Genomic DNA, 7,943 nt, shown 5'->3' with positions numbered 1-7,943 from the left:
TTGGTGTGAATAGCTCTTCATGGGGGTAATGGTAATGCTGATGTGGGGTAGGAGTGAGAGAAGAGTATGGGGAAATGAGAGTTTTCTGTGCCAGGTTCTCACTGAATCCCTAACAAGGAAAAGGAAAACACAGTGTCGAGCTCACTCTGGTTCCCTTCTGACTTTATGTAACTCCCTGAACAATATTTTCAGTTTTCTTGGTTTCCTCTTTCAAATGAGGTCCTAGGATTCACAGACTTCAATGCATAAGAAGAATGGGTAGATTCCAAAAGGGCAATTAAATTTCCTAAAACTTTCTACTCTGTCATTTTGTCTCTCCCTGTCCCTCACTCCTTAACCATAGTCCCACACACCTGCTCTGTACACTTTGGCTTTTGTGCTTTTAATTCCCACTGTTTGGAACAGACTTCTCTGCCTTCCTTCTCTAGGCTGCTAGTCCTCCAATACTTGGCTGAACTCCTCTTCCTTGAGTCCTCTACATCACACCTAAAGCAAACCTGGAGCTCCCTTACTTCAGGATGTCCATCTGGGAGGTATGTATTATGACTTAGATACTGTATAGCTTTTTAATCGCTTCAGATGTGTTCACTTTGTCTTTCAAACTGCACAGAAAGGGGTTACATCACAGGATTTCTTTACATGCACAACAGAAGTTACGTAGCCCTTGGCCTTTAAGTGGGCCCTATAGATAGGTACTTGTTTGACTCTGTGGTAGCCTATAGCAATAGATAACTAGAATGGGTGAAGGAGTGGAGACTCAGGACTGAGAGAAGATGCAAACATAACCAGGACCATGGCTGTGATGGGTAGAACAGTCAGAGCCACTGGCTAGCTATGAATATATATCACAGCTTGCTTATGGATGTCCTGTTGAAGTTTCCATTTCAGGAGATAGCTAAGGAAAAAAAGTCAATGTTCAGAAGGATATGCATGGATGATCTTCAGGGTTCTCAGCCAAAGACAGACTAAACAGATATTAAAACATGCTGTCAGCACTTCCCAACTCAGCATTTGAGTGGCCCATTCCACCCTTTGACTCTATCAGCTACGATATCTATAATATCTCAGGAAATCATGATGTCAGTGTACTTTATTCACATGGATCTTGGTTAGATGCAAAAGAATGGAACATGATTTTATTTTGGTTTGGTTTGGTTTTTTTACTTTTTCACATTCCATAACACACTTGTGAACTTACTGGATGCTCTGGACCCCCCTGAGAGAGGCAATAAGTTTACAGTTGTTAGTGCATCAGAACATTGTTTCTGGAAAGATTTTTCTAGCCTCAAAAATCAAAAAAATGCAGACAGCTATTCAAATAGGAAAAGCTATCTGGAAGTCACATCTGGAGAAGAGCTGCTGCTATGACTTGTCTTGGGTAATGTCTCAAAGTTGCGGATATGAGCATGAGGAAAGACATTTTATTCTTTGAAAAGAAATAAAACCATAATTGGATAGAGTAGGGATAAATCCTCTCTCATTTTTCTGAGCAGCCACAGGGAGTATAAAGGAAGTTATACTCACCAGAGCCTGACCAGGCTGAGAATTTCTCAAGAATCCGTGGCTTAGTGTAGGGCTTTCTATCACAGTATGTGCAAGCAGTTTCATTGAGTTGGACAAGACAAAATAATAGTCCTAAGCAAAAAATTACAAGAGAAGTCACTTTCTTTTTGATGACAGCATTAATAGTGATGATAATAAAAGCAATAGCAATTAGTTGAATAATTACTATATGCCACTCTCATCTTGATGCTTTACACAGATGCTTTGACATTTACACACATAAAGTTCACTTAATCTTCACAGCAGATCTCTAAGGCTGTCAGTCATGAATATTAGAAGTATAGACTCACAATAAAAGACTAAGTATTTTCTGTAAAATCCTGCTTGGTATGCCTTCCATATGGTATGACATGAAGCAAAATTGTACATATAATCAATATTGTATCTGAAAATATTTTTAAAAATACAATTGGATGGGCACACTTCCTCCTATTTCCTCTGCTTATAAATTTTGTCTTCCTGATTCCCACACTCTCTTGAAAGTGCTCAGGCTCCTGTCACTGAAGACCTCCAAATAGTCAAATAAAGTACACTTCATAGTCTTTACCTTACCTGACCTGTCTGAGATACTTTACGCCATTAACTACTTCCTCCTTCTCGATAGCTTGGCTTCTAGGACATCACTCTCTCAATTCCTCTCTTACCTCTCCAATATCTCTGCTTCCTTTTCCTGTTGCAGACCTGCCTCCTAAATGCTGCTATTCCCCCAAATTCAGTCCTTGGTCTTGTTCTTTTCTCACTCCTTATGGTTTCCTTATGTAATCTCTTTCATATTAAAAAGCTTCTGGTATTATCAGTATAATGGTGACATTAAAACCTGAGTCTCCCGCCCCGGTCTTAGTTCTAGCATCAGAACTATACAACTAACTGCCGTATAGGTATCTCCAGGAGGATGCACCACAGAAATCTTTAATTTAGAAGTTCCCTGAATAAACGTAACTCCTCCCACTACCAATATATCTCTTCTCTTGGATTTCTTCTTTTGGTTAACCAAAAAACCATTCAACCTAAAAATCCATGCAAGAAAACCAAGACTTATCTGTGAATTCTTCCTCCCCTCATAGCCCATCCCCAGTTGATTACCTTTTAAATCTTTCTCAATAGATTTTTTTCTTTTCACATCTACTGCCACCATCTTAGTTTAGACCTTTCTGATCTCTTACCTAGATTGTCATACTAGCTTCATAGCTGGGTTCTCTGACAATCCCTCCCTTACACCCATCCATTCTCTAAACTGTTCCCAGTATATGATCATTTAACACAAATCTATTCAGTGCCCCCAAACTTTTCAAAGATCACCTCACTGCTCAGATAATAAATTCCAAATAGTTTAAAGATTTGTTTATTTGAGAGAGAGAATGAGAGAACACACAAGTAGGCGGAGGGGCAGAGGGAGAGAATTCTCAAGTAGACTCCTCACTGAGTGTAGAGCTCAACACAGGGCTCCATCTCACAACCCATGAGGACCTAAGCCAAAACGAAGGATCTGAGCCAAAACTAAGAGTTGTTGCTCAACTGACTGAGCCATCCAAGTGCCCATAAAGTCCTTAACATGGTTTAACATTCAGGGCTTTTTTGGGTCATAAGTTACCAAAATTCAATTTAAAGTGGTTCAAGTGGAACCTCTGTAATGAGAATGCCCAGGAATTGATCAAAAGCTTCAAGTACACGATTCAAGTGATATCACCAGGGCTCCATTCCTCCCTTTTCCCTGCCTTCTCTGTGTCCCTGGATTCTATCTTCTCCTGTGTGTTTGACTCATTTGTCAGAAACTTGTAGGCAGCTAGAGGAGAAAGCTACGTACAACTGCAGGCTTGCATGATCTATACAGTTCAAGATTCCAAAGGAAGAAAGACAAGATGCTTTATCCTAATTTCCACACATTAAGTCTTAGTCTTAGAAAGGTTCTTATTGGCCTAGCCTAGGTCATAAGCTTGAAGTAATCACTGTAGCGAAGGAAGACTGACTGGATAACTTGAGCCATTGTCTCTAGGAGGTTGCAGTGAAAGATGGTCCAACCAAGATCACAAGGAAATGTGGCTCTCCAAAGAAATTTAGGATGCTGCTATCACTTGAAGGGTAAAGAGATGCTGGTCCTACAAAAACTACACAAGTGAACTCCCTATGTCATGCATATCTTTCCATGATCCTGCTTACTATCAGTCTCCCCCATCTTTACTCCTTTCCATCCTTGGACTACTTAAGGTGTCTTGAATGTACTAGTCCATTCTAGGACTTCATGCCTTTGCAAGTACTATTTTCTCTGCCTGGAAGGCCTGGAGGGCTAAGCTTTATTTCTCTTTATAGCTGCAGCTGAAATATCTTCTTCTCTGAGAGGGCTTTGCTGACCTCTGTCTTATGAGTTGATTTCTCCCTCCTTTGTGCCTCTATTATACATAGTACTTACCAATAGCACTAGACCAATAGTATTCACTACCAGATCTCTAAAGCATAGAACAGATGCAGACTAGTTATTCAATAAATTATTGAATTAATAAATGTTGAGTGAATGAATACACGAATGGCTGTGTTTTTCAGTGGTAGAAATGTAACTTATCATTTCTCCTGGATATCAGGAACATCCTTCAACTCACCCTTCTGCTGCCTCAACCTACCTCTTGACATGTGCACACATAGATACATATGTGTAACAATTCATCCAAAGGGGGCAACCCCGGTGGCGCAGCAGTTTAGTGCTGCCTGCAGCCCAGGGTGTGATCCTGGAGACCTGGGATCGAGTCCCACGTCAGGCTCCCTGCATAGAGCCTGCTTCTCCCTCTGCCTGTGTCTCTGCCTCTCTCTCTCTCAGTGTGTCTTTCATGAATAAATAAATAAAATCTTTAAAAAAAAAAATTCATCCAAAGGGAAAAAGAGAGCTACCTCTTTAGGATCACATGGGGGTTATCCTTCCTGACTGGGCATATATTTATGTCCCTTATACAAGCAGAAGGATAACATGTTGATCTTTAAAATGTGGTTTTGTTTTTGTTTTCTTTTTGGATAGGTGGAGAAGTATGAAGCAAGCAGAAGGCCAAAGAATGTCTAAAGGGACAAGGCTGGATGAAGGGGAAAGGATGAAGGAGAATAATACAATCCCAAATGAAAAACTTACTAGACATTTCATTTTTGCTTGTGGTTGGCCTAGTCTGTATCAATGATGAGAAAGTGGTACATGAAAGTACTTGTGTCTGTATCACATAGCTCAGCTTTGTGTGATTTATAAACAAGTTTAATTTTGCTTAATACAACTAAATTTCTCTTAAAGAAGCATTCTCGGAAAATGCATTAGTAGTATAAGAAAACTTGGATTTGCCAAACAGAACTTGTGTGATCTTAGATCATTGCTAAACTCACTGCATCTGTTATATCACCTGCAAAACGGAGAGCATTAATCCTTTGGCTTTCATTTTTCAAAGGTTATATAAAGTTTTCAAATAGGATGTTTCTAAAAGTATTTTGTAATGTGTTAAGTGTAATATGTATAACAGTGAGTCATTAATTTTAGAGAATGGTTACAACTCCTCCACAAAATGATGTTCAAGAAAACGCAAGCTACCATTTTTTTAAAGTTTTCTTTCAAGTTTTTACTTTATATTAATTTTCAACAATTGGATTTTAAAAGGGCAGTAATAAGACTGTAAGTACATTTATTTGATTTCTCTCTTGAGCTTATGAATTAGATAAAAGAGGATTTTTCTTAATTTGGCTGATGATATCCAAATCTGCTTTACCTGAAAGAAAGAGTAAAAAAACAAATGATAGCCAAATTTGTTAAGGTGGATGCATTTGTTAGAAGAGCAAAAGGATTTTGATGATTTAAGGTCACAATAAGCAGCAGCATGACCTGGTCCAGAGGGGAGTCAAGGGGACTGACTGGGTTCACGTTCCAAGTCTTTCCTGACATGCTATGTGACTGTAGGATAACATTTCTTAGCCTTCTGTTTAGAAGTGGCTGAAAGGATTGTCCAAGGAAAAAGAAAAAAAAATTACCATGTAATCACAAGATCAAATTCAATTGATAAACACTTTTAAAGGTATCAGTGCTTTGTACAGAAATAGGGCTTACTGAATATTTGTTGAGTGTGGGAGTCAGAGATGAGGAACAAGGAGAAAATCATCACATACTTGACCTTCAGCATGTTATTAAGTTTAACTTTTACTGTTCTCATATATGATGTGGAGCAAAAATAATTTCTATATTGAGAACTAATGACAATGGGGGATTGCCAAATAAACACAAGATAAAAGTAACATTACCTTCCAGCTATAGGCATAATATTTTTCCAAGTTCTTTTATGTACACTTTTATGTTCTTTTGTTTCTCATTGAAACCCAAAAAAACAATAGACTATGGGAATTTTACAGGCACAATATTTAAACAGCATACTTGATTGTTTTCCCTCTTGCCAATGGGACTGGTCTCTTCTACCCCATTTTTTGTCTCTCTCGTACTCAGGGAATCCTGAACCATTTCAAGAAACACCACCAGTTTCCATCCACTGGTCTAGCCACCTGAGACAAGCTGGGCAACTGGCAGGATAGATTCTTTGGATATTAAGAAACCTACCCTGATTTACTGCCTCAGTAGGGCTGGCAATGACCTAAAGAAACTCTTTCTTCAGCCTTACCCCTCCCTTTCACACTTCCGTTGTGATGTAAATGAAGTTACCTGGAGGGTAGTTGTAGGAGAGGAAAGGGGTGGAGGTAAACTCAAATCCAGAAAGTATCAGATTACATGGCAGCCTTGAGCTAAACCTAGGCACTCCCAAATTAACCTCAACATTACTGTCAATCAGTTTACAGCTTTTATTTAGCTTCAGATTGCCGAATGGGAGAATGAGCCCCAATTCATAAGTGCACGTGTAAGAAAGGTTTTACCTCAGTTCATCAAGCGTAGGGTGCAGGTGTAGGTGAGCACAGGGATTTAACATGACCTTTTAAACTAGAATCTACAGGTTGAGCTTCATCTTCAGAACTGCTGAAATCCTAACTCCTTTTGGGATTTCTTTTTGCAACCTCAATATCACAATGAGGAATCTGAAAATTCTTGCAAATAGGATCCTGAATATCATGCAAAGAAGAAACCTGGAAGATCAGAATCTCTGGAAGCAGAGAACAGCATAGTTTCTCTCTTCATTGGTCTTTCCTATGGATTTCTCAGCTCTGATAGGACAGAGATCATATTGTGCTCTTTGAATTACTAATGCCTGGGTTCATAGGTACTAATTTAGCAAGTACTTGATTATAATTCCTGTTGTAGCAGTGGACTGACAGCAAACAGGAGACAAAAACAAAACAACACTTCTAAAAAGCCTTAACTCTTGATTTGGCCCTTGTGAGTGCTGTGGTAAAATCCATCTGAGCTATATATTCTTGGTGTTTCCTGTGAGAAAAAAATGGGGAAAAGAGAATGACATACAACAAGTGAAATGTTTCTGCCTTCTGACTGTTGCCTTTTCCCAGACAATTGCTCAATAAATAACCTCCATTAAGGCAAACCAATCTCATTAATGATGAAACAACCCAAAACATGTTAGTCTCCTGAATAAAAATTGGTCATATTTTGATTTTTTTATTTTAAGTGACTGGAAGGCCATTTGGAATTCATAATTCTCAGTCTCCCACTAACTGCTGAGCAGGAATGATTTTCTATGGTGTCATATTGGATGTAGGTATAGTGGTGGAGTTCCACATAGAATTTTAAATTGTGTTAGGTACTTTCTCCTGGACAGAGAAATAGTAATAGGCAAGTAACTCTGTAATACAAGCCTAATTATAAAATCCTAAGCACATACCTCAAACCTAATTGCTCTTTAGGTTGAAAAGCAGGATATAAAATAAACCTATCACTCAACAATATTTATTGAGTATCTGTTATGTGTCAAGTACTATGACAAGTGTTCAGGCTGAAGAGCTAAATGAGATACAGTCCCCGACTTCATGGAGACAGACATACAAAGAAATAATTACAATATGGTAGGCAATGATGTGATAGAGGTATTAACAGGGTAGATTAACATCAGATGTAGGGTTTCTAGGAAGGCTTTACAGAAGACAAGATGTGTGAACTAATTTTGGAAAGATGGGTAGGGATTTCTGTAGTGGGTGGGAAGTGGAGTAATGGGGGTCAGATGAGAATATTCCAGATGCATGGAAGGTTGAAGATGCCTCTATTTTTCTTTTTCATGCACATGCTTCTCTATACAAAACCTCTTTTCCAAGATATTTTTATGGTTGTCAGTGAAGTACTAGAGGATGTTAGGGGGAAGTCATAGGTGAGCCACACATGCTAATTGACTTTATCCAAAGGAAAAGTAAATTTCTCTTATGTCATGACGAGATAATTTTGCAACTTGGAGCAAGTCACCCACTAACAACGT

At 38.8% G+C, this 7,943-nt stretch overlaps 1 long non-coding RNA gene across 1 annotated transcript; it reads left to right on the top strand.

The window, feature by feature from the left end:
• The first annotated feature begins 433 nt into the window (after positions 1 to 433).
• LOC144315213 (uncharacterized) lies at positions 434 to 4,670 on the top strand. Its single transcript, XR_013380967.1, has 2 exons — positions 434 to 533; positions 4,568 to 4,670. It is a non-coding gene; the product is annotated as an uncharacterized LOC144315213 (long non-coding RNA).
• Positions 4,671 to 7,943: the final 3,273 nt, after the last annotated feature.

The sequence above is a fragment of the Canis aureus genome, chromosome 6, assembly GCF_053574225.1.
Source record: "Canis aureus isolate CA01 chromosome 6, VMU_Caureus_v.1.0, whole genome shotgun sequence".
NCBI classification, from domain to species: Eukaryota; Metazoa; Chordata; class Mammalia; order Carnivora; family Canidae; genus Canis; species Canis aureus.
This window is presented reverse-complemented; position numbering and strand designations above follow the sequence as displayed.